We start from the raw sequence: 26684 nt of genomic DNA on the forward strand, positions 1-26684 counted from the left end.
AAGACACAACGAGCATTTTAAAAGCTGTAGGTAAACCTTTTGCTTTCAGACGTGAGTGTTCACCAAGCTGTGCCACTTGCTTTCATATTCTCGCAAACCACATTTTTCAAACTGACCCGTACGAGTCAGAAATCCGTGCATGCCAACATCTCTGGGCAAATAAATAACCCACCCTGGGAGGAAATATCTGTCATCTGCTGGGCATGAAATAAATCTCGTTCCCCACCATTCAGCCTGGTTCTGTACTGTTTTTTGCCAATGCTCCCCAACAATAAGGTAGTAGTAAAAAAATATTAACTTATTTAGGGAGCATAAAAATGACAAATGCTACAGTAGGGAATAATTCCATTTCTCTGCATTTATCCTTTACTGCACAATTGCATCAAGGCTTTAAGAAGGGAGTTGTAACAGCTTGAAGTTCCTCAAGCAGCACTATGATAGATCCGCGTCATCTGTGAATTGGACACAGTGGGTTAATTGTAACACTGACACACCGGGGATTACTTGCTTGTGTTGATCAAAGGAAGCTCATCCAAAATGGGTGAGGCTGGAAGGGATTTAAATCATGGACAAGTCTGACAGTTTGGGCTGATCTCAGTGGAAGAAGTTGGGCGTTTCACTGCGCTGCGTGGTAGGCAAATATTCAGACATTGGAGCCCTGCATTAAACTGCTGATCTTTCCAGCTGGGGACACATTCTCCATTGAAAGATGCCCAAAACTTTTAATTTCTTGGGGCTTCAGATCTGATTGCAAACTCAGAATTAGCCTTGCCAAAAGGCCATTTTTAAGGCAATCTCACTCCTCTTCTGAACCACACTAATTTGGTATTGTGCTCATGAGAAGAAGGAAAAGGAAAAATTACATCTGACTAGTTTCACCAGTATAAGCGTGACCCTATTTTGTCCAGTCAAAAAATTATGTGCCCAGTCCTTAAAGAGTGAGAAATGTGACTGCTGGAAACACAAGAACAAAATGCAGTTTTTGTTTGCTGCTTGTAAGACCCCTCACTTACTTGATAGGATAGACTTCCTCCTCGTAGAGCCTCTCCCATTATTTTAAACTGTGTGACTCATAGCTCTGCCAGACTACGTTTACCCTGAGCATGAAATCATGGATTATAGGGCTACTGTACATGGATTTATTACTGCAAGTACCAGCTCTGCCTATGTATCCTGTTTTCATTAGCGGTAAAAAAGAAGCAATTGCGTGTGTGTGTAAACACATTTTAAAATCCCACTTATTTTCCTTCTTTGTTTTTATTTTCTTTCTTAATCAGAGATTAAAGTTTTGGTTGGCTTCCCATCCCCAAGTCTCTATAGATGCTCTATAAAATGCTGCCAGCGCACTGGAGTTTTGTTACGGCCGTTTGTCATTACCAGTCAGCCCAGATTAGGAGAGCTCCCTCCCACGTGTCTTCAAGGCGCCCAGCTCAAAGACCATAATTAACACCACAGCCATGGACTGGGCAACCATGCTTTCTTCCACTTAAATACTTGACTTTTCAGCCTAGTGACAGAACTTTAATTCAGGTGTTGATGCTCTGAATTTATTTTATTTTATTTATTATTTTATTTATTTTATTTTATTTTATTTTATTTTATTTTATTTTATTTTATTTTATTTTATTTTTATTTTATATTTTATTCTATTTTACTCTATTTTATTTTATTCTATTTTGATTATTTTTTATTTTTATTTATTTTTATTGTCATTTTCATTTTCATTTTCATTTTTCTTGTTGAAGCACAGCCTTTTTACATAAGTGTCACCTTTGTAAAGGGCTGTGCTTGACCTGCCAGTCCTTCACTGTCCCTTCCAGCATGCCATGTGTCTGTCTTGGTGCCACTGATTACATCCCTAAGTCAAATTCTCTAGTTCCTTGTGTGTAGATGGGATAGTTTTCAATTTTTTACCATTTGGAAATTCCTCAGATTTCCAAAAGAATGTCGATCTCTTTATAATCTTAAGTACTTTACTGTATTACATGCATGGACTTGCTTTTTCACGTCACTTTGCATAGCTTCTTCAGAAATTCCTCGCCGTCCTTCAGACAGCCTCTCAGGATATGCTAAAAACCATCTGGTAGGGGCATGACCATGCACAGTGCATTTGGTGATTGGTCCTTAGGCAACGATGGCTTTGGGGAGCAGCCAGCCCTTCTTTCATGTGGCCTGAGGGAAAGGAGTCTTTAATTGTGAATACAGTGAACGTTTAAATATTATTAATGATAATTAAACTATGCATTAATGATGAAGGCAGGAAGGATCATGAGACTGTCTAATTTTATTTTTAGGGTAATACAGGACAAATAACTTCATTTTTTTTGGTTTGTTTTATCGATGACAGATTACTGTTATACATCTTGAACACACAGACTTATTGTAGTAGCTATAAAGTCAAGAACTGTCCAAAAAGAGCAGCTGCCTAACATCTTGTTGAGGGCTCTTTACTGGTCAGGCTTGTTTGTGCAGGTTTACTGGTCTTGGTAGGGCAGAAACCAATCCAACACACCAACAGTCCCACACCTACAGGGTGCACGGGAAGAAGTGATGCAGAAAAAGCCAGGGTGCCTAGGTTTAAAAGGGATGGAAAATATTTCTCTGAATAATTTTATTTTGGAAAATAATTATTTAATGATTTGGGAGGAAACTCCTCAGGGGAAATTTCAAGAACAAATATTCTTTTCTCTTTTTCTTTGGTTCGCATCTCCAGTGGAAAATGCTGTCACTGGAAGATGGCATCTGTGCTAGCCCCAAGTGCCCAGCTGAAAGCTAAAGAATGTGCCTCAAAATCCAGCAAAGGACCTCAGTGAAAAGGGGATGCCTTCATTTCACCTGAAATTTATAGGGCATATTTTCTCCCTAGCCCACACATCATTTGGGGTCATTCCACAAGCCCATTCCCTAAATTTACAGTCTTTATTTGGTATTTGTGTTCATGAGGGCTAAGAGCAGACATTCTTGCTCTGGGGGCTTGTGGTGTGAACATATCCCAAGCAAGGGAACACCAGCAGCCCCAGGAGCACCCATCTGCTATTAACATTTCCTTTTCCCCACTAATTTGTTTCTCTCCAGCCCTGGCAGGAAGGCTGTAACCTTTACTGAGAGCTGTTGAGGAGGCTGGGAAGGGAAAGGGGACAAAATGACCTGGGATTTGCTGGTAGTGGGGAAAGTGGGGACAGAGGAGTCCCAGCTGTTACACTAAAGCAATAGGACGTAAAAAGTCTGAAGGCCTTCAACAAGAGCTCTCTGGAGGAATTATGTCAGGTCATGGTTGGTGCTTTACATCACACCCAGCACACAGGAAAGATGGTATGTGTCGTAAAATACTTGCAGGTTATTTTAGGAAGCTTTATTTATTAAAGTGTCAGGATGCTTACTAATGACAGCTTCTCTTATGCCTTGTAGAAATTAATTACTGGGAAAACCCACATTGTGATGAGCAGCTTCCCTCATGAGAGGGAACGTTGCCCACAGAGCAATATTCCTTGGGCCTAGCTTTTGGGTCAGGTAAAATTATCTTACTGAGGACCTTCAGGGCAGATATCCATGCTCTTCCACATGTGACGTTCAGGTGTCCACTGCCGATGCCAGGCAGTCCCACTGGCTGCTCAGAGGCAAATGGAGCTGCTTGGCCACACAGAGATATGGATGGAAGTTAAACTACAAAGGGATTAAATTTAAAACCAAATCCATGTCTGTTTTGAAGCCTTTCTGACCCTTTGCCTTGTACCCCTTTGTTTTTTTTTGCTGAGGGGGCCCCTGGGAGCAAGGAGGTTGAGGCTGTGCCAGGGCCAGGGCCTGGTCCTGGAGGCCTAGGGCCAATGGATTATTTGCATGTTCCAACTGGGAACCATCTTTTAGCTTCCCTGACAAGGATCCAAGCATCCTTCTGCAGGCGCAAGGAGGGAAACAGTCCAGAGGTGTCCATCAGTGCAACCTGTTATTAAGTCATCTGTTGCACAATGCTCCTCCTCCCATGCAGCTTATTTTCCTGCCTCTAATTTGTCTTTCCCAAACAGGCTGAGGATGCTAAGGAGTGGGCACTTTTTGATTTGGCCTGTCTCCTTTCACCCCAAAGCTTTCTGCCATTGCTGCTTCCTCTGCAAACCCTCGCCTCACTCATTGCAGTGGGGCAAACAAAGCCAGACCCGGCTGTACTTGAGCGACTGCTGCCTCATCTTGCTCTGATCAACCAGTTGTGACAAAGCATCACCTGGAAGCAAACTGCTTTGCTGCAACAGAGACAGCCAACGGTAGTCAAGAAGAAAAATTCTGGCTGCCTTTGCTGCCCCGGAGTTTGCTTCCATGAGATACAGCAGCAGGTCTCTGTTTTGGGACCAAGTCCCAGCAGAATGGTGTCTCTGCTACCAAGGTTAAAAATGACAAATATAATTCCTGAAATTATTTTTTTCTTTATCTGTCTAAGCCTCTTTTTCCCTTTTTAGTCTATTATTATATCCCATCTACATCTAAACTGTTCCCGTCTTATTAGATTCCCTGGTTTCCTTTTCCCACAGTTCAGGGTGGGAGGTGAATAATTTGACTTTACAACACATGCCTCTGCTGTTACAGACCCTCATAATACAAACACTCAAGGGAGCTTGACTTTCAGTAAGAATTTGAGGCAAGAATTGAGGCAGAAATCAAATACAGTCTCAATGGCAGTCTTTATCCCTCATACTTAGCCTAAATCAAGCGATGAGGTTAAAGTGACTCGAACTGTGGCATACATTTTCTAATAGCTCTGCAATACATCATCCTACAGGTTTGCTCAATAAACTAAAAAAGCTGAGTAGCATCTTATATGGGATTCTGTGGTAACAATACATGGATGCCCCTTTGAAAATGTGATATGTCTTCTTCAGTCATTCTAAGAAACAGTAAATGTTTAATGTCCCAGGGTATGAATAAACTATTTGCATAAATTAAAAACAGACAATTAAATAGCTGGATCATATTCTGCATAGATTTCTGAGGCTGAAATCAGTGCTTGAGAAATGGTCCAAAATTCAACGATTGTTCACCAAATGACTGGAGCTTCAAACATCTGGAATTTAAAACTTTTAACGTCTCTTCTCCATAAATTTTAGCCACCTCAAGGTCTTTCCACCACAACTACAACCTTCCTGACATGTTTTAGTGCTTGAGGTTAAAAATCACACTTTACCTCAGCTCTGTCAGGGTCAGATTTGTGGAGGGTAATTCTGTTGGACAAGATATCTTTGCGATTACTTAAAAATCTGTCACTTGGGGGAAGAAATAAGACTTTTCCACAACCCCTTTGAAGAAGAAGCCATTTAAGTGAACAAAAAGGGCTGGCTCAGCTTGCAACAGGGGAAAGAAAAAGTGAAGCTAAATTACCTAAACAGCATCTCAGCTCTTTGCAGCACGGCATTGTTTTGCAGCCAGATTAAGTGAGTAGATTAGAGTACTTGCCAGGGTTAAGACCAGTCACATCAAGACTTGAGCAAAAATTAGTGGGTAAGCCAATTTTCCCAGAAATCTCTAAAGACTAGCTCTAGGAATGATGGTTTTTCCATTCTACTTAGCACTCCACGGCACAGTTTCACAAAGCTTTTCACTCCCTCCAACATTTAATGGGTGGTATTTCCTATTTTGACTGGTACAGAGCTCATCTATGCATCTATTAACGTATGCAAAATGTCTTTTGCCAAAGCGTCCTTTTCTCTCACCCTCTTCATGAGGTTGAATGGATAGAAGAAATGTCTTTGCTCTCACGTCGCAGTCAATACGCCGTCTTTGCATTTTTTTCAGCATTTCATGTGTTTCTCTTGTGAAGCTGCAGCCTATTTAAATTAAAGCAACAAGGTGAAGCGTTGGCATCTTAGTTCATGGTTCAAACACCTGAGTTCTTAGTATATAAAAAAACAAAACAAAACAAAACAAAACAAACAAAAAAAACAGCCCAGCCCCTAAGGAACAAGATTGTTCTTAATGTAGCTGAGTTCCAAGAAAAACTTGAGGTGTGGTCTTTCTGCAGAGAAACACTCAAAAATTATTGCCTCTGTGTCTGGTTAGGGTCAAATTAAGAGCTGCCATAAAATGTGTTTGCATTGGTGGAGAGAAACCCAGTAGCTTGTGCTTCTCTCATGTGTTACAGATGGCACGAGCCCAGAGATGTCCCTTACGTTTATTGAAACCAACGTTTTCTTTAAAGAAAAATTTGGTTATCTCTTGGCTGTGTAGAGTTTCTTTAAATTCTCCGTTGTGTTTGCTGTGGTGTGGAATGCTCATGGGCTGCAGCTGTGTCTGCCTTTTTTACTCTTTACCCTCATGCTTTCTCGTCTTAGAAGGTGGACTACCCAAACAGATGCACACTGTCGAGAAGAATGACAACTCTGTGGCAGAAGACCAACAGCCCTGGGCTGAAGAGCAACAGCCTTGCTATTTGTTTATTTCATTCTGGCATGTCAATGAAGACTTATCAGGTCTTGCTCCTACCCATTTTGTTCCTCCCTGGCCTTGGCCCGGGCGAGAGGTTGCATGTATTGCATGTGATGGCCCAAGCCAGGAGGTTTCAGGGAAGTTCCCTGCACGTCTTCTCAACTCAGAGAGATCCTCAGCTGCTTCTGAAGTCCTTGTGAAGTTGTGATGTTAACCTCGATGTCCTGGCCAAATTCCAATGTAAGTAATTACAAACTGCCTATCTCATTTCAGCCTCCTATGTCAACTGCATGAAGTGTACTTTGGCTCTGAGATTTTTTCTCCATTTTTCAGTTCTAAACAGTTGCATAGCACTGCTTTGTGGAATTACCCTTCTTCCACCTATGGTGGCAGTTCAGTTTGTGATGCAAACTTTACACCATAAAGAAACAAAGAACAGATAAGTGTCCCCACATTCTCACAGTATATAATGCTCTTCAGACAGTGGATGGATGACTTCTCCACTAGGCTTCTCCCTCCTGACAGAGAATGGATGGGGCTGGGAAGCTGGCTGTCATGTTCCAGCTATTTTCATTTGATGGATGGCTCTGTAGTGCTGTTAGCACAAGCCATCATTTAGACCTTCCCAAGAGTACATTATAGCACACAGTTGCTGCCACATCCGTGTCCAACCATCAGTCTTCTGCCACCAGATAACTCACAAAAGAAAAAGTCTGTCCCCTATCTGTTGGTGAATCAGTGTTTGTGATGTTCACCAAGTTCCCAGGATGAAGGGTGCAAGAGGGCATCTCAACTAGATTATGAATATTGATTTCCTGCAGCTGTTCAGCTACTGATAGATATACATACAGCAGCATGGTGAAGAAGTTAAACTGACTTTTTAGTGGTCCAAAAATTGGAAAAAAAACACAAACCAGTCTGGATAGCAGAGAAACCTTCCATAACCCTTTCTGCTCTGCCTAGCTAACCCTGCCTTGCCTGCAGCAAATGGGCCCATCAATCTGTTTTATCACACCCCGATCATGCAGTGCTCTCAAATTCAGATTTCCCCCAGCTCTTAACATCTCTGACCCTCCACCAGACAGTACAGGAAACACATAATAAAAAAGTTACTAGAAGTGTTCAGCACAGTAAATGTGGGGACATTTGTGCACCCTGAGAAAAACCACAGGCGCAGCTGCCTAAAGCCAAGACATTTACTCACCTTCAGATATTTATTATTCCTTTCTTCCAACCTACTTCCTCGCTGCCATCTGTCTCCAAAGCAGGAGTGCATTCCAGATTATCCTTGATGCTTAAAACACAGAAAGACAATGACACAAATGGCAAACTGTCTGCTCAGAGGTCATGGGCTTTTCTGTACATCTCTGCCAAACACCTAAACTCTCTGCCCTCCACCTACTCCCAGTTTTGTAGCATTTTCATAAGATTCCTTTAAAAATAAGAGGATGCTATTTCAGGCCTGCTTCTGAAAGGGAAGACTAAAAAAAGCCAAACATATTTCTGGTATTATACCACTAGAGCTAATGGTAGGTGACTTGGTAGACAGGATTTGGTGTTGCTTGTGGTTTTGGTGAGTGAACACCTTCTTCAACACCTTTTGTCTCTGTTCTGCTGTGACAACCTCCATCCAAGCACACTGAAGTCTTCAGGATGTTTCTGCAATTGTACATCTTGTTTCTACTTCATTCCTTTCTGCTCTTTTTTTTTTTTTTAATTATTATTTTTTTCTGATTGATGTGAATCAGATCACCTGATAAGGTGTTAGTAAGAGCTGGTTGCAGAAAGGGTGGATTTCCACTTCCAGTGTAGTCTACTTTCGAAAGCTCACCCTGTGCAATTGCAGCTGCCCAGTTGATCATACCTAATTCAAGTGTGTAAATAAGGTAAATACATATACATAAATAGATAAATGGGATGAATTTTTCATCAAGGATGGGCAGCTGTGGTCTTTTTGGGAATCCAAATTTTCCTGATCTGCACTGCCTTATTTTGACCCACAGTGCCTTGACAGCATGACTTCAGTAGGAGATCCCAGAGTCAGAGCAGGCCGACATGTTAATGTCTCTGTGGCTTCAACACTGAAGGAACAAAGCTTCCAACCATGCTCTGTAATGTACTAACATGTTATTGCTGAGTAAGGCAGCATTTGAAGAAGTAAGTGATTGTGTTTTGTTACAGAGGAAATAAGGAGTCTGGATCTTTCCTCTCCCACATCCAGGCACCCCCACCCCTTCTCCCCATTACATTGTTGAGGCACTAAAGGGCATCCACATGAAATCTTACACTGAACCTGCTTCCTTTTTCCACTGCCATGTAATTTGCCACATCAATGCAGCTCCCACCCTAGGATCTGGAAATTCTGTATCCCTTTTCAGAGATCGCCCTTTGATTTTTCTTGGACTTGGCTGTGTTTTTAAGCCTCTCTAAGATAGCTGCACAGGAGCAGGAAATTCTGTAGACCCCACTCTGTCTCAGGAAGAGGAGAAGGAGCCAAGCTCCTATTAGCTCTTCCTTTTCATTTGCTAGCTTTTGGAAGAAAAAAAAATCATCAGACACAAAAGAGTGCTAGACATAGGCATTTTCATTTGACTTTTCTATTCCTTTTCCCTTTCTTTTAGTGCTCAGGACAAAGGGTTTCCACTCACGGTCCATGCCTGGGTCAATAGCTGCTGATAGGCAGGCGGAAGGTTTCTTTCTGCAATCTGTGGGAAAGCAGAGCCTTTGTTAGCTCTAGACAAGTTTTCAACTTCAATGCATGAATCAAATACCCGAATCAAATTATTATGTGCAGCTGTGAAAATTGTGATCATGAAACCTGATTACAATTCTCCCCCCCCTTCCTCCAAGGTCAGTGACAATATACAAAAGACCTTCCCTTCTCTAAAGTAAATATTTCGTGGAACAAACATGACTTTTTCTCCATAAGCTTTGAATGTCTGAGGGAAGGAGGCTGGACAGTGCTGGCAGAGTTCAGAGCTCATGGGAGGTCAGGACAGAGACGCTTCGTTCTCTAAGCAATCGGTCACTTACTTTTGTAGGCTTGTTTTTCCCTTGGCTGCTTTTCTCTCTCACCTCACTAACCGTTTCAAGACAACTGGTGCTAATCCCTAAAGGACCATGTTTTGTTTTGTTTTTTAACAAACACACTTTTAATTTGACCGTGAGCCTCTCCATGTCCATTTTCCATGCAGTGAAAGCCACATAATCCTCTACCTTCAGAGATTTTCACTTGCATGTAAACAAGCACCGTTATTTCCTTACATGAGGTATGTTGCAATGATATACATCCCAAATGCAAACAGAGACCGCCTGCTTTTTGTTTAACTATAGTGCATATTTCAGCAGTGTAGGATGAGTTAAACTTTCATGCTCCAGCCAACAACCCATTACAGAGAATGCAATCTGAACCAGATGGGCCCAGGTCATAGTATTTAAGATCCCTCACAGTGAGATCCAATCTTTGGTTGCATCTGAAGTCTTACTTATCCATTTGCTGGAGTCAATGGATGTACTTGTTGGAGTAGAAGCAACTCAGACAAGTAAAACATTAGAGAATTAACTTTTAAAAAGTGTCTGTAGCTGTAAACTGCACTAGATGCAAATGCTTTCCGTATGCAGACCATCTGCTGCTGCTGTGCTTTCCAGGCGGTCCTTGCTGACACAATGTCAGCTTGGTCTCCTGGTCAGGCTGCTCCACTGGGATGCTGGAGACCTGGGTTCAACCCTTTGCATGGCACAGACTTCCCGGGTGCCTTAGGGAGTCAGTAAAGACAGATGGAAATATGGGAAGCATTGTAGGGTTGGAATTGCTGGGACATACACAGGGATGTGTTGTGTGCTGCCACTGCTCGGAGCAGGAACAGCTTTCCTTTTATCCCGTCTGCCCCACAGCTCCCACCACGCATAGGAGTGGGATATGGTGGCAGTGCTGGGACACAACAGGAAGGTAGAGACAAGGCCAGTGTGGCATGGCCTTGCCAGATGCCTGCAGGAACTTAATCAGAGGGCTCTGACAGTACACAGGGATCAGCAGTGGAACACATAGGTAGTAAAGCAGCATGATTAAACAGGGAGGAGTGGTACCACCTCCACTGCCCTCAGGGCTTTCTTGTTACAGAATGAAAGCCCCAAAGCTGCTTGTGAACTTGGGCCTTTGGATTGGCAATTTGCTGGGCTCCCTGCCAAGCCACGAGGCCAGATGTTCCTGACGTCGTTTGAAAACCACTGTCTCAGTCAGTAAACATCACATCAGTCCAAGCTCAAACCTGATTAAAGGAAACTTTGGATTTTCCACTTAATGAAGAAGGGGTGAAAGGTAGGAATGTACAAGAGATTGCTCTTAGCCAAGAACGAATCAAGAAAGTCAGTGTCTTTATTTCACTGACTACAACTACTGTGTAACTTCAGACATGGGGCAGCTTCAGTATAACGCGGTCACCGGCAAATCTAAAAAATGCTGGGTTTCAGTCAGAGGATCCTCCCAGAGTTCATTTGGTTCCTGAGGCTTATAAATATTCACATTTCTTAAGTTAAGAAACCTGGGCTGGAAAATTGCACCAGAACAAGCTGTCTGTGGGAAATTCCTGCTCCTTATTGCTTCCATTCCTGATGCTACAAAGATAATTGCCTTCTTCATTGTCTACTTGGCATCTACTTGAGCCCAAACACATGCCAGAGAAAGGTATTGAAGTATTTTAGAATGACATAAAGGTTAACCGCTCTTTCTCCTTTGAAAACCTACATCAACCTACAGAGAGCTCTTGTTGGCTTTTGCCCCTCTCCAGCTCTTTCTCCTCTGCCTGTATCAGAATGACAGGGACTGGATATCCTTTCATGACAGCATTACTCTGAGATGATGTTGTTGAGGTGGGCCCCAGACTGTGGCTTTTCTCCCATTTTTATACAGTCAGAAGATTAACATGGTATCAGGAGATAGAAGGATACTCAAGCATTTGACATTTTTCCTGCTGTTGATGATGTCATCTAACAATAAAAAAAAAAAAAAGACAGATTATAATTTTCAAAATAAGAACTCCATTTGAAGCACTTTTTCCCAGCGTTTACATGGACATTCAAATTGTTTTCATCTTGTATGGACATAACAATCTTCCTTTGTGTAGGACTTCAGGCATGGCTGCTAGGACACAACAATGTTCTTGTGATGTGGATCTCATGGCCTCTCATTGTGATACAAAAGCGGTGCATCAGATGGGGTGGCTGAGCTGAAGTAAGACTGAGCATCTTCATCAGATACTGGCTGAGAGGACACACATATATGCATATTCACGAAACACTCCCAGCAGCACTGAACAAGTGTTTACAAGTAGTATGCATTCTCACTAATCTGAGCAATGATCTGGAATGATATTGCAAGTTTGACTTCCTACAGGGCATTTTTTTGGTTTAGCTTTAAAGTGTATTTATAAATATGTCCCAGACATGGTATCCTCTATTTCTGAAAGACCATCAAGAGGGCTTTCCAACTGTTTGCTGAATTGCCAGCAAGTGCAGGGGAAGTGGATTGTTAATGTTAATATTACACCTGCTGTCTGGATGAGCTTGCTGTGTGATAAGAATTAGGGCTGCTTGACAGCAGCTTGGACCATATCGAAACAGCTTCAGTATTTGATGGGCACAGTGGGGAGGTGAGTAGCTGGGAAGGGCAGAAAGCATTGCTTCCCTTTGCTCTGTGCTGAGCTGAGACATCAGTTCTTCTCTCCTGATCTCTTAACTGTGAGCAATAGGACATGACAACATGCACATGATTAACTGGTTTGTAATACATGTCTCAGGTGCAAAGGGGGATGACTTCACCCACCTGACAAAAGCACAAATGTCTGGTAAAAACCTGAGAGGGAAAATGTCCCATGGGAAAGCTGAGGGAGGTGGGAAAAAAAAAGAAAAAAAAGAAAAAAAAAGAAAAGTGTCATTGCTATGTGCTGCAGGGGCTCAGGAGTCACCACAGGAGCTGGTGTGAGTCAGGATAGGCTGCTGGGATGTGATAGGAAGGCAGATCACAGGGCCTGCCCATCTCACCGTACAAAACCAAGGAGATATGGGGCTTTGAAGCCCCAAGTGCAGAGCCCCTGTGCTCTACCTCAAGTTGTTGCAGCTCAGTATGTGGCTGTCTGCTGGGAAGGTATCTGCAGAGACAACTGGGGGAGAAGATGGGGCTGCTATAGTACCTTGACCTGGCTCAGACCAGGCTGTGGAGCATCTTGGTGGCGATGCTGGTTTGAGAAGTTTCCATCCAAACCTTTATTTGTGCAGCTCTCCAGGAGCTTTTCTGCACAGAGAGCTCTGAAATCCAGGGCAAAACAAAAGCTCAGAAGTGTCTCTTGAACTCAGACCATCTCACTGATACTTTTTTTGCCAGTTGTTTTGCTGAAGAACGTGTGTGGTTCCTGCTTGTAGGCAGGTACACAATTAATTTGGTAATAGCTCCACTGAAAAGTGTGGGAGCTGGGGGAAGAGGCTAGCGATTACAGCTGTTTAGGTTTTACTCCTTTATAGAGGTAGATCATTGTGTAGACTTGTATTAGAAAAAGATCCTCAAAGAGTTGACTTGGCAGGAAAGCCAGGGATGAAGATGAGGTGTGGGAGGGATGGGATGGCCAGGGCTCAGGAGGAGTGGACAGACAGACTGTCCCCTGCCACCAGGGAAATCCCCGTGCCCTGCTGCAGGCAGCCTGCCTAAAAGAAAAGCAGCAACAGTGGCATCCCAACATGGACTTAAACCATGAAAAAATGTAAGTGGTTTCCAAACACTCTCAAGGCTGGTAAGATGGCCAAGTGCATGTGACTGTGTTTGCACAGTCATGCAGGTGCTGTTAGTTGTTATTATAGAGAAAAGTCCATTTTCATGCTATTTCTATATATATTTTGTTTTATTTTATTTTCCCATGGAGGTGTACTTCAATACAAGAAACCCAGAAATGGAGGCATTAGGTAAATTATTGAATAATCAATTAATTAATTATTAAATAAGGGATTAATAACTTTACCAAATCTTGTGGAAGCCACAGGCTCTTCCAGGGCAAGGATTCACACCCTTAATACCAGATAGCCCAGTACAATATGTGAGTCTGTGCCTATGTATATGAACCACTTTAACAGTAGAAATAATCTAATTCACTTTTATTTCACTACATGCAACGTGAAAAAAGTTCTTGTCCTTAAATGAAGTAGCAAAACAGATGAAATCAGATCAAACACTTTGAGAGAGTTAAAAATGAGTGTAGGAACATTGAAAGACATTCGATGAGCCATTAAATGCTTTTGTTCCTTCCAGTCTGTAATGGCCAAACTGATAGCAGAAAAGTAATTTATTGAACTACTTTGTCCTCCACTTGCACATGTGTGATATAAACAGAGAGATAATAAACAGCAGCTGGGGATCCCTTTTTTCATGCAAAAGGGAACTTGTTTGAAATTTTTCTTGCTCCCAACTTTAAAAACATTTACTTTTTTCAGCTTAGGACAATAGCTTTCATAGTGCAAAACAACGTTAATCATCCTGAGTGATGGCACTGGGCTGGAGAGATGAAAAAAGCATGGAAGCTTGAGCCATTTGCGATGGTTTAAACCAATCACTTGAAATCAGACAACGTCAGTTCAATTTACTACACATTTTTATGTAAGTAGTCAACGCTGCTATTAACAGCTGGACTTCAAAGTTCGGATGGAGCAGGAGTCTTGAGGTCTGTGTAATGTTACTTCCCCCCCACACTCCGTCCATGTAGTCATTAACAAGAGTTGGTTTACATGAACATCAAGTGCTGATAAGGATGTCTGAGTATTGACACAGAAATTGCTCAGTAAAGAGAGCAATTTATAGGAAAGCCAAGTGTAAGACATTAGTCATGCACTATTAGGGGACAGCTAAGTTTTACAGAAGGATCTTTTGAACTCAATTGGACTTGAACTTAATAAAAGTAAATTCCAAAGGAGAGGTTTGCTTTATGTTGGCCAAACATATTAAACCAATACTGCTCTGTAGGTAATAATAGCAGTTCAATTAGCCTAATTCCACCTTCATTGGAAATACAATTATTCCGAACAATCAGAGTTTAATTGCAAGCTTATAACTATTAAAGAAGGTTGGAAGTTGAAAAGGATTATTTGTTAATATTTTACCTGGAGATAAATGAAAAATTGCAAAGGATAACTGCTATAACAACAAAGTAATTGCAGAATGCAATATATTTTATAAATATAAAATATATATTTATAATTTTATAATAATATATTTATAATTTATATAAAATATATTTATATAAATAAATGTTTATAAATAAATTTATTATAAAATAAATTTATATAAATTTATAAATTTATATATAATTTTTATTTATAAATAAATTTATATAAATATATACAATATATTTATAATTTTACAATAATATATTTTAAAATATATTTGATAAATTATATATTCTAATGTAAATATTAAATACACATATATATTTAAAATTGTCTTCTACTGAGAAAAAAATACAGCATAGACTTAAAGTCACATTTAATACTGAGCTTTAAAACAAGCTTAAGTACTTTTCACACAACAGGCTATTAACTTGTAGAACTCATTGCCACAGGATTTTATGGAGATCAGGAAAAAAAAAAATAATTTGAAACTGGGAAAAACCATCCATTGGTGACTATTAAAGTCCAGATACAGCCTCTGGAGCAGGAAACCCCATACCTGCCAACTGCCAAAAGCTGAGAAAGTCCAGAAGGGAAAGATCATTTAATATATCCTGCCCATTGCAATATTTTTTTCAAGCATTTGCTGGTCCTTGGTAGAGCTGGGGTGGCAGGACAGACAGACATTTATTCTGACCTGGAAAAAACAGTCACTTTCCTATCACATGATGAGTGTTGGACTTCTCTTTTCCATGGTGTGAATAATGAGAGTGGGGTTTGTGCGTTATTTGGATTCAAGAAAGCTTTCCACCATCCGTCACCACAGGATGGACTAGTTTCTGTGATGGCATTTATTCATGCAAAGAGCAAAATCCACTGCTGCAAATGACTTAAAAAGAAACAAAATCTCCTTGGCTCCAAGGGACATGGGAACAGGGATGAATTTTCGAGAGGGACCTCAGGCTTCTCGGAGCTGGGTACCATGGCACTGGGATGCCGCTCGCTCACTGCTGCTGGCGGCATCAAAGTGTGCATGAGTATGCAGGTTTGGCTTTTCAGTGTGACAGCACCTGTTAATTGTCCAGTTAGGTATTACCTATTAAACATTTACTGCCTATTTCCTGTACACGTCTGGTGGGGCTAGCAGGAAATTTAGAACAAATTAAGCGGCAGCTGTAATCCCTCAAACATCTAACAGCCCCTGATATTATAAAATATTAGAAATGGATGTCCCAAGGAACAGACACTTTTAGGGCAGCTAACTTCCCCTGTGTCCCCAGCCCGGCCAGCCCAGGAGGTTAAATTACTCAGCTGGTATCTCTCTGCTTACGCTCCCTGTCTCTCCACCCACACTTTTGGTACGTTTGATGGGGCTCTTTCATCCCCCCCCCACTGTTCCCACACAATTTCACATGTGGTCTGAGTGGGGCACTTCCTGCCGTTAAAAAAAGCAAAACCAAGACCCCTGCAGAAACAGCCTGCATGCAGAACACCCAAGTTGACAGAGTGTGAGAGAGAAGGCCTAATCCATACCAGATGAGCAACAGCAATAGCCCTACTGAGCCAGGCCAAACACAGAGCAGAAGACAGAACAATCCTTTTCTTCCTCCCCCCCCGTTCCCTCTTCAAGTGGACACTTCAAAACACTAGGAAAATATTCCAAGGAGCATGCCCCTAACTTTAAACCGATATTGTTTGGGTTAAGTTGCCTACCATGCAATGTTCTTTCTTCACTTTCAAAATAAACCGTAGGAAGCATTAATGCAAATACTGTATAAACACACATTCATTCCTACATTTTAAAATCTGCCCTAGTGCTCAGGCTTTAGTTGCTGTTTAATTTGATGCGAGAACCAGATGTATCTTGAAATTGCAGATCTTCACAACCTTCTTACATGTAAACAGGAGGAAATCTGATCCATATCTGAGACAGAGACCTCCAGAGAGCAAGCTATCGAACCCTGCCGCCGGTCCCTAGCTTTTGGATGTGCTTATCGGTTTGATTTCATTTTAATTTCATGTTATCAGACTGAAGAAAGGAAGTGCACCAGGGCAGATTTTTTTGGATGCAGCTCTGTAAAAGCTTGTGGATTTTTTTTTTTTTTCCAAAAAATTAGTCAATTAGTTGGGACCCGTTAAAAACTCAATTTTTTCATATCAAAAAAGGAGAATTAGAAGTTAACCCATATTTTAATAAAAGAAGGGAAAAGGAGTGATCTGAAATTTAAAACTGGTTCTGATGTTTTCCTTAATGAATTTTAAACAAGATTTGGATAAATATAAACATGTAAAATGAATATATTTATTAACAGATATAATTATAATTATTTTAATAGAAAATTAATTTTTGTATTTTAAGAACATTTTCAGCTCAAAGTATTTTTTTACTTCATTGAAAACATTTTTTTTTCTGTCAAAACTTCCTATTTAAAAAAAAAAATTGTCTTCAAACTTGGACATTTTATGCAGCTTCAAAGTGTCATATTTTGGCTATAATGTTTTATGACATAAAATTCACAAATGGAATGGGAAAGTATCATTGGAAATTATTGGGGAAAAGGCATTTTTAATTGAAAGAAATCTCCTGAAAAAAATCCACCACCTTCCTGTTATGCTATAAATTCAGTGCTGAGTTGGACGTTTCAGACCTTCATTATTCGTTTGCAGATGGATGTGTGGCTTTCAAAACTGTTCCTCCAAGCACAGGGTAGATGGGCAAGGCAGTGCATACCTCCTGGCACCTCTGGCACCTGGGGCTCTCCGGGGCCTCAGGGGAACATCTCAGTGTCTGGCCCCATAAAGAAGCTGCAGAGCAGCACTGTGGAGCTCCATGAGATCTTTTACTTTTTGAAGACCCATTTAAAGCAAATTCAGGACTCTCCATACTAACATGGAGTGCAGAGATTGTTTTTGAGGATGCAGCATCCCGTTATTTTGTTAAGGGCAAATAATACAATGAGCATATCTTAAGGAAAAAACAAAACAAAACAAAACACACACAAAACCCAGCCCTCTCCAAAGACATCAAGCCTCTATTTTATGCAGTGGGTCAGAATTTCACCTCCTTCTCTGGCAAAATCCCAGCCTCCAGATGAGGCAGGTAACATCTCTAAGTCCCTCACAGGCCCTTACTTCTACAGGGCCGAATCTACTCTGATTACTCATGGATATGCCAAAAATGATGCATTCCTGCAGTCACCAGAAGGAGCTAAATAAAACGTATTGGGTCACATATCCACTTCCAAAAGAAGTGCCTGAATATATATTTACACAATACTACACCCGATGACAGCTCCAGAGCTATTACACTCTAACAAGCAAGCAGCTCACACTGAAGTACAGCTTCGCTGTAAGTTCTTCACAACAGACCCAGTAATGATCCAAAATTTGCTTTCCCTTTCACATCCCTTTTCTGCTTATGGCCAAAAGGAGTATGAAAATTCCCCAGAGGAAGATCAGAAGCAGAGGCAAACAGCATTAATCATGCATAACGACGCCTGTGAGATGAAGTCAGCATGCTCCCTGCTCTCCCTGCCTTGAGGAGGACATTACACAAATCCGACCCTTCGGCGTTGTTGTAGCAACTCACTGAAGTGCCTCTCAAGGCCAAGCACTTGATTTATTTCCTGTTCTTGCTGCCTCAATGCTGGCATCTCGTGATGGCTCACTGCAACACTGCATCATTTCTTCTTTCCTCCATATAGACTTTTCCTCCTTCCCCTAAACCGTCCTTTTGATAGGGGATGTCTTCCCCAGCCATGGGAGCACAGCTGCAAGAACACACTGGTTCAGCCTGCTCATATGCCCATCAAAGTCATGTCTATTGAACAGCAGGGGTTACCGAGGTCTGTCCAAAACAGGTGGCCTCTTCGGGTGACTCGGTCATCCAATTCTGGCTCTGCCAGGGTTTGGAGGTGGTGGGAACAGCTGGGACGGGGAGATTAAACAGAGGAATTGGAGAAGATAGGACTGGCCATTGCATGGAGGAAAGCAATAGGTCTTCATTGATTTCAGTTTTATATCCACAGAGAAACAGGGTGATTAATTTTTTTTCCCATCACCATTATGGAGTAGGAGTCAGTTTCTTAATGATGAAGCAGTGCTTCAAGAAATATGTTAAAAAAAAAGGGGAAGCAGATATTTGCCTAATATGCCTCTCCTATGTAAACTTGCAGCATGTTTGCCCCAGAGAAAGAGCATTGGTTTGAGGAGAAGTGGAGACAGGCCTGTACATAACTGATCTATGTGGAGGAAAACCTAGAAAATCTCAGTAGTTCCTGGTCCTGGGAAAAATATCCCTTAAGTAAGGATGGACATTGAGCTGAAATCTCCAAATAGCCATTGTCATTGAAATTTTTCCATTTGATGTGATGACTTGTTTCTGTATCTCCTCTCTCTCATCTCTTTTCCCCAAATGTGGGCATTCTCTTGCTCCTGAAATCTCTGAAGACACAACTGTGGTCCCTTGGCATGCTTCAGTATGTGATTCAACAAAACATGAGCCATGCATCAGGCCAGATATTTTACTGTAGATTTTGACATATAAAGGGGCAAGTTCTGAGATTTTTAAAGTATATAAGTCACTCACACAAATGGGAACAGATTTGTACCCTGAAACTGGGGCACTAAAATCTGGTCAGCTAAATATTACATACATACATGCATACCTAGGGTCCAACTTCTCTTACCATTGTTTATTGTACTATCCTACTTTCATGTAAAGAACGAAAAAGTTCACTGGCAGTTGCTCTCTCCTATGAACAAAACCCCTATTCTACATTTTTAAAGCCTGCAGCTGAATAAACGAGAGAACCTGGCCTTTCTTTACAGGCAGGGGCTGTCAATATTATATGATGCTGGAGAAACACAGGGAGAAGTGAGTCAAGGAATGAAACACCAAGATTTTCTGTTTCAAATACCAAATGTCTGAAGCCAGTGTTAGGCTGTGCCAACGCACTGAGGAATGAGTGAAATGTGAAACATGATCTCCCTAAGACGCTGCAAGACATAGAGGCTGGATTCTCAGAGTGTTGCTATTAAAAGCCCATTTGAAACTCTTGGTTCTCCTTTGGGAGGATAACAAGCAGAAAGAGTTTGCTGGTAAAGATTATATTTAATTCCATGTTTAGGATGCCTGGGCAGAACATCAGGAACAACAATATTGCTTGATGTTTCTCCCTTGTTCAGCTTTCTGCAAGATTTTGTTGTTGTTGTTGTTATTGGTTTTGGGGGTAGGGGGTTGCCTTTCTCCCTTGGGCGCAAGAATGGCTGAAACGTCATTAGCTGCAATAATTAATCTTTGCTTCTGTGCAGTTTCGAGAAGCAGTGGCTTTATTGAATAGCCTTCTATTTAAATGTAAGCCAGATGCCGTTCTCGTAGCCATCACAAACACAAACTATTAGTTTTAGTTCAGGTCACGGCCAGTTTAGTTATTTGAACTTCTCTAAATGGCCTTGCCTCCCAGCTCTCTTGCTCAGCAAGGCTGGAGCATAGACTCTAAATAAGGCAGATAATAGTAATCCTTTTAAACTGAATTTTAAAGCCAGTGGAGACCCACATTACTTAAGAACTGGAAAAAGAACTGAAATTTTCAATTCAGTTTTACTGAGATGCCAGACATTTATTTCTAACTTCTCATGTTTTAGCTCAGCACAAGTGTCTGCAGCACATTCACATCCATGGTCAGGTGGAGCAAGTCTCTGTGCTACAAGTGATCCCTCTGAAGTCAGGAGAACAATTTTGGGAGCCAGAAAATACCTCCACATAGTGAAGGCCATCCAGCTCAGGCCCTAGCAGTTATTTAGCTGTATTTGCATATCCCGTAGGCACTGTTCATAATCCTTCTTAGGGTTTCATATCTGAAATTCACATACCTGATGGTAATTAATACAAACAATTTTGCTGGTCAAGGACCTGCCCCAGCAGTTCAGAGTGGAGCCTGGTTTGTGGGGTGAAGATGGCCAGCATCTGTCACTGCTCTGAAGCCTTCAAAGAGAAGGAAACTTGGTCTGCAAAGTGCGTCAGCAGCAGCCAGAAAAAGAACTGGTGGGGCATTTCAAAGCACGAGAAGTAATTGCCTCAGTTCAATCTGTATTTTTTGAGTTCAGCTCATAAAACATGTAGTGTTTACTCCAAACTTGCTGCTTGAATCACAGGGTTTTATTTGACTGAGCTCCCGATGCCCCTCATAAATAGCAAGCAAGAGCAAGCAGCTGTACCCATTCATTTCAGCAAGCTTTCTTTGTTACCCAGTTCTTTTTTACGAGGCTGAAAGTATCTGTTTGTGTTTTCTTAGAAGTGATTTGATAAAAGAGAAAATTAAATGTTACAAGAAAACAAGAAGTAAAAATTAGCAAGACGAGCTTAAAACCAGGGGTAGCAGATTTTGTTAGGCAGGATAATAGATTAAGCAAAAGACGTATGATTGAGGCACACAAACCTTTCTTCACATATCTAGCTGTTGTCATCCAAGGCAAGACATGAAGGAACGTCCTCCTCACATCTTGCCAATGCAGGCTTGCAGCATGGAGCCAGTAGAGCTTGAAGCATGTGCAATATTTTCCAATTTCCTGATGGGTTCCATGCAACGCAAACAAAGTTTAACTTTTTGACTAGATCGTTAAAAGTGTTGGCAAGAAGGTGTCAGTCATGTCACTGAGCTGGTTGCTGCATCACTGTAATTGCTATTAATTGATAGCATCTTGGAGCTGTTTTGCTCAGCTAACAGCTTCCAAATGGCTTGACACTGAAGTGAAAACTAAGAGAGTTTTTTTCCTTGTCTTCTTTTCACACTTTATACTGCACATTAAAATCTACTCTCTGGATCCTGATATCAGATAATCTGGGTATAATTAATGCCTGAGAACATTTGCCCCCGCCTTAGTTTTACAAGAAGAAAATCTGATATTAAGATTCTTTTTGTTATTAGAATAAAAAAGAAAATATATTAAATTTTAAAGTAAATAATTGGTGGAATTGTAGTTATCTGGGTGTCAAATTCTATGGAGGATGGGAAGAAAAGGAAGCCCAGGGACTCTATCCTTAAAGCAGATTAAAATCCAAGTGTTCAAACAGTTACTTAATTGCTGTAACCCATTATTGAGATGAAGTGATTTCATCCTTGCTGTCCCGTGAAACAAGACCCCCGGCAACTGAATGGTGAGGAACAGATGGAGGGGTGTCAAGAATGATAAAAAGTTCCTGAGTATAAATATAACAAATAGGTTAACAGAAAGGAATGGCGCCATGCATATCATAAAACCCTGCTAGGCTTATCATGTTCAGATAAATCTTGATTTTGTAATGAAATAACATCAGAGCCTTCTGCTTTGGGTTTCACAGGTGATTAGATCACTGATGTATGTGGCAGGGGATAGCAGCAGGGAGGAGGAAACATTAGCAGGAGCCTTAAATGACCTCTTCTAGCTGCTCTTTGATACTGTGAGAAAAGCCCAGCCAGATCATTGTTATTTCATTGCCAATTTTGTGGTGGTGTCCTTCCAAAATTAGTTTAAGTGGAAACAAACTCACTGAAGCCTTTGCAAGGAGACCTGGTGTTGGTCCTGCAGGGGTGAAGAGCCTATCAGGAGAGTGGTACAGCAATGCTCATCTGTTGATTTTCCTGCTCTCTTTCCTGACAGCAGGACTTTGCAGACCCTGGGAATTGTCTGCACAGAGCTCCATCTCCATGAGGTCCTCCAGCAGCATCGTTGAAAGACAGAATGATTTCCCCATTATCTCTGAGCTGGAACGACAGTAGCAAGCTGCCTTCTCATGGTGCTGTGGATGGGGAACGCCATGGTGAGTTCAGCACTTGCAATTCATTTCTAAATCCCACTTTCATCCTCTTTTTTTTTTCCATTGCACTGCAAGAGTGAAACATTTTCTCAAATGAAAAATCTCCTGAGACAATGATGTATAAGCAAGCAAGGCCTCCATGTAACAAGTGAGAAAAACATTAAATTTCATTTCCGGCAATGCACCTACCTATTTATCTTTCCTCGCACTGTTCCTTTTAACACTGAAAATACCCCTGAGCTTTTGAAATCCTCAAGGTATATTGGCAACGCAGAGGTCAGTAACCTGATCTCAGTGCTAAAAAGACACTAACAGTTCTTGAGGGTAAAGGAAAGCTCTTTAATGATTTTAGCAGATGAATCAGAGGAGAGGGGGAGGGGTCAACTGGTAAATCTCATACGACCCTACAAAAGATAACCTTTGACTTCTCCTGACTCTCTGAACTGCAGTGCCAGCAAAATCCTGAGTTCTTGTGGGACCAATAAATCCTTGGGTGTTCATATCAGAGATCCTATATTCCGGCTGTAAAACTTGAGAATCCCAACACAGCTCGGTAGTTAAAAGTCATCACTGATAAACCCGCTGGGCTTCATTTACCAGCAGACTGGTTTGTGGCACTGAACGGGGAGGAAAAAATCCATTTCTGCGCTGGAATTGCAAAATAACCAAAACAACAAATCTGTAGGCCAAGTTCTGTCCTCAGATACGCGCCAGCAGCTTGTGGAGAAGTCAATGAGCATTGAGAGTGTTTATCTGAGAGCAGAAGTTGGCATCAAGCCCCCTCGCTCCATTTATTCAGGCATGGAGCACGATGCTGAAGGCAACCGGCCTGAACCATGCCCCAGCATCCCTCAGAAAATGAATTCTATTGAAAGGAAAATAAAGACTTGAAGCAAGTGGTGTTTGGGTTAGAAAAATCAAAAGATACTGCTATTTTTATTTTGAGGAGCAGGCTGCATCCGCAGAGAGCATGGGATGTTGCTATTTGGAAATACGTGTTTAAGATGAGTTTCCCTTTCCAGAAAGAATCCGTTATGTGATGCAACTATTCCGACCAGGGAGCACTTTTGCGCCAATAGCACAACGTTTCTTTTGCAGGATGGTGAAAGTGCTTCTTCAGTCTCCGGTTGGCTTCTGACCAGGGCTGAAAAGCCAGTCCGAGACAGAGACCTACCACTTAGTACTGGCTGCTCTCCTCCTGATCTGCCCGCGACTTTGGTGGATGATCCTCTCTGCCTTAGCTGGCCTCTCCTTAAAATAAGCCTAAAAATCATTTCCCTTTCTCAACTTCTTTTATTACCTCTGGGGTTTGGTGGACAGATGCAGGGGCATTTCCACATTCATGCCTGTGGTTAGCGCCTGGTCCATGGCTTGTGTGCAGATATGTCCAGATGAGCTGGGGTGCAAAATCAAATCCTCGCTTATTTTAAGATGAAACTCAATGAGGTCGGTGTGCTAAGCTTTGATAGCAGGCAGACAGATTTAGTGATGAGGAGGTCTTTTCAGCCTTACGCCTTTTGCTCACATTTGGGTTTTTCACTCCTTTAATTGGATTGTACACACACATGCCCAGTTATGTATATGGAAGAGAGATACTGTGATGGGTCTTGCAGGTAATGCTGCATGAATTAGCCCAGAGTTCCTCTCTTTCCTTATTTATAATTGTTAATGTAACAGTGGCAGAGTTACAACTGTGGAGAACAGTCCTATTCACTTTGCAGCCATTTTACTTCACCTTTTCCAAACAACAGTATACCTACCACACTGAAAATTTCTTCTTAAATCCAAGAGAACATTAACAGTGCAAAAATTAGCTGTATGGCAAAGTAAAAGAAGTCATCACTGGGTGTTTCAAAGCTCATAGCTGTTTTTTATCATAATTTCTTTTCTTAAAGTTACTTCTGGCTTGGTAAAAGAGCTCAGGTAAAACAAACAGGTAAAAAAATTAACGTTACCAGATCATCAGTGGCACTGCTTGTGGAAAAGGGAAAATTAAAATTTTATTCAGCATTTTGCTGTTCAGTAATGATGGCAATGATTAACACTGTTTTAAATCATATGAATATGTCAGATTCTTGTCCAACAAATATTTTCCAACAGTTTTTCTTTCCACTTGCCTTGATGATCATCAGCATATGAATTAAAATGAAATGAAGGCATTAAAGAAGAAAGTAAGTAGTAAGATCAAGGGTCATGAGTATTTGCTCTTGCACTGAACCTGAAAGGAAATCTTCCATAAAGAAGTTTTTCCTGAAAGGCCAGTGGGAAGCTAACAGAAGCATTAAGATGGAAGATAGGATACCTATAAAAAGTTATGTTTCAAAAGAAGGATGTGGGAAGAAAGGGAAGTAGGGAAGGAAATGGTATTTTAAACCATATTGAAGTAAGAAGCAGGTTTCCTAATTCTGAAAGCCTTAATTAGTCCTTTTTTAAAAGTTAAACAAAATGGATTAATCCCCAAACATTGCATTAAATTTGCCACAGTTCCTGCCCTTCTATTTGTGTGGGTAGGAGTTTCACAAAAGACCTCAGTAATAATCATAAAACAAGGACAGCAGCCCAACACACAGCGAAAAGCCCATCAGTAATGAACTGGAGTGTGTAGCTTAAAGCAACACTCCAATAACAAATTAGTTAGTGTGCGCGGCCCAGCGCTGAAGAGCAACCCAACAATAACAAACCAGTGTGTGCAACCCAAAGCACTCAAGAGCAACCCAACAATAACAAACCAGTTTGCATGCCTGATGGGAGAAAAGAAATTCAGCAAGGAAACAGATTTCAGTCTGAATTTTCCAAGGGGTTATTATTATTAACAACAGAGAGTTAAACTATTAATGTTTAAATTAAGAATAATACCTTCTGGAGCCCAATCCTGCTCCCATGGACTTTAATGGGACTAGGAATGAACCCAAAGTGCCCTTAAGGGATTTAACTAGTGAAGAGAACAAACTTTTACCTGTAACTAATGAGCCCACCATGGCAAATGGAAATTTCGTTCATCTCCGCTGGATAATGTGAGCTGGCCTTTATGGGGAAATGGAAACTATATAAGTCCTGGCACCAGGGCTGTGCTTGTGGTAACCTGCTCTCAGATGCTACTGGGCTGGATCAGGGTTAGATCACCTAAAGTGAGGATGCCTTTTCACCTCGCTGTTTTCGTAACATGATGAAATTCCCAGATGGGTCTTCAGAGGGGATAAAAGGAGGCTAGATCCACTAAGCAGCTGACATAAATCATGCCTTATTGCATGAACCCCCTTCCAGCATTGCTTCATGAACACACACGCACATCATTATATACCTTATGGTGTAAATATATTATGGTTACATTTTCAAGTTCAAATCCATCATCTGGACCTCCCTGTGCAGAAACCCTCCGTGTCAAAGCGAGCTCCCTGCATCCTGCTGAGCAGTATCTGACTCCTGAGGTCCTGAGCACAGCCCCAAAAGCTCAGACCCAGCCAACCTCTTCGAGCTCCACAGCATGAGCCCATCTCTGATAGAGTTTATACCTCCCAGATGCAACAAAACTGAAACAACAGACATCTATCAAGCCTGATCCTTAGGAGAAGGCTTGCTTAATCAAACAGGGTGTGATCCTGCCTGAAATATGTTCTTTAATAAGTGAAGATGATAGTCATTCCCTTGCAGTCTTTCAACTTTTTGCATCACTTAGTTTTCTTAATGAGAATAAAAAGACCGGTTCTATCCCTTACTCTAGAAGGACATCTCAGAAACAGTTCCCATTGTCAGCCTGGGGAGGATGCTGGATGGAGTCACTCAGGGACACAGGGGCAGATCCAGCACCCTGTGACTGAGCTCCATCCAGCACGGCTGTTTGCCTCTCGTGATATCTGCTGATTGAAAGGAGCTGGGAAACCATGTTCATAAAGAAGACACTGTGCTGATGAGGAAGACAAGGAGAGATCTGGATTAGTAAGAAAAAGTAAATACTACAGAAATTACTAGAACTCTTTCTTTTTCCCCTTGAAAGACATAATCCCTAATATTATAAACTGTGGTTTGGCTCTCATATCAATTTTGCCCAGTGAATACTGCAGAGGGTGTCTTGATTTGGATCAGTTTAACTTGAACCAGAATGCAGCTGAAGGTGTTTAGAAATTATTTTCAATCTTCAACACTCCAGAGACCTGGCTGGGAATGTAGCAAATAGATCAAGGAAATTAAAAGGAACATTGGGGTCACTGCTAGAGGTCAGGCGAGAAAACGAAGAGTTGGCCCTGATTAATCAGAAACACGACGCTGTTGAGAAGAGAAAATATTTTGGGGTTTAGACTCCTGGCAAGCAACAGCAAAATACCCATAACTGCCA

The 26684-nt window shown here is 41.4% G+C and overlaps 1 long non-coding RNA gene across 1 annotated transcript in view; it reads right to left on the reverse strand.

Moving 5' to 3' along the window:
- Positions 1–7683: 7683 nt before the first annotated feature.
- Positions 7684–26684, reverse strand: part of LOC121076868 — a 32650-nt gene continuing 13649 nt past the window's right edge. The window contains exons 2-3 of the long non-coding RNA XR_005823768.1: positions 9057–9106; positions 7684–7702 (exon numbers count right to left, since the gene is read on the reverse strand). This is a non-coding gene — a long non-coding RNA (uncharacterized LOC121076868). The remainder of the gene's footprint in view (positions 7703–9056; positions 9107–26684) is intronic.

The sequence above is a fragment of the Cygnus olor genome, chromosome 12 (assembly GCF_009769625.2).
Source record: "Cygnus olor isolate bCygOlo1 chromosome 12, bCygOlo1.pri.v2, whole genome shotgun sequence".
NCBI lineage: Eukaryota > Metazoa > Chordata > Aves > Anseriformes > Anatidae > Cygnus > Cygnus olor.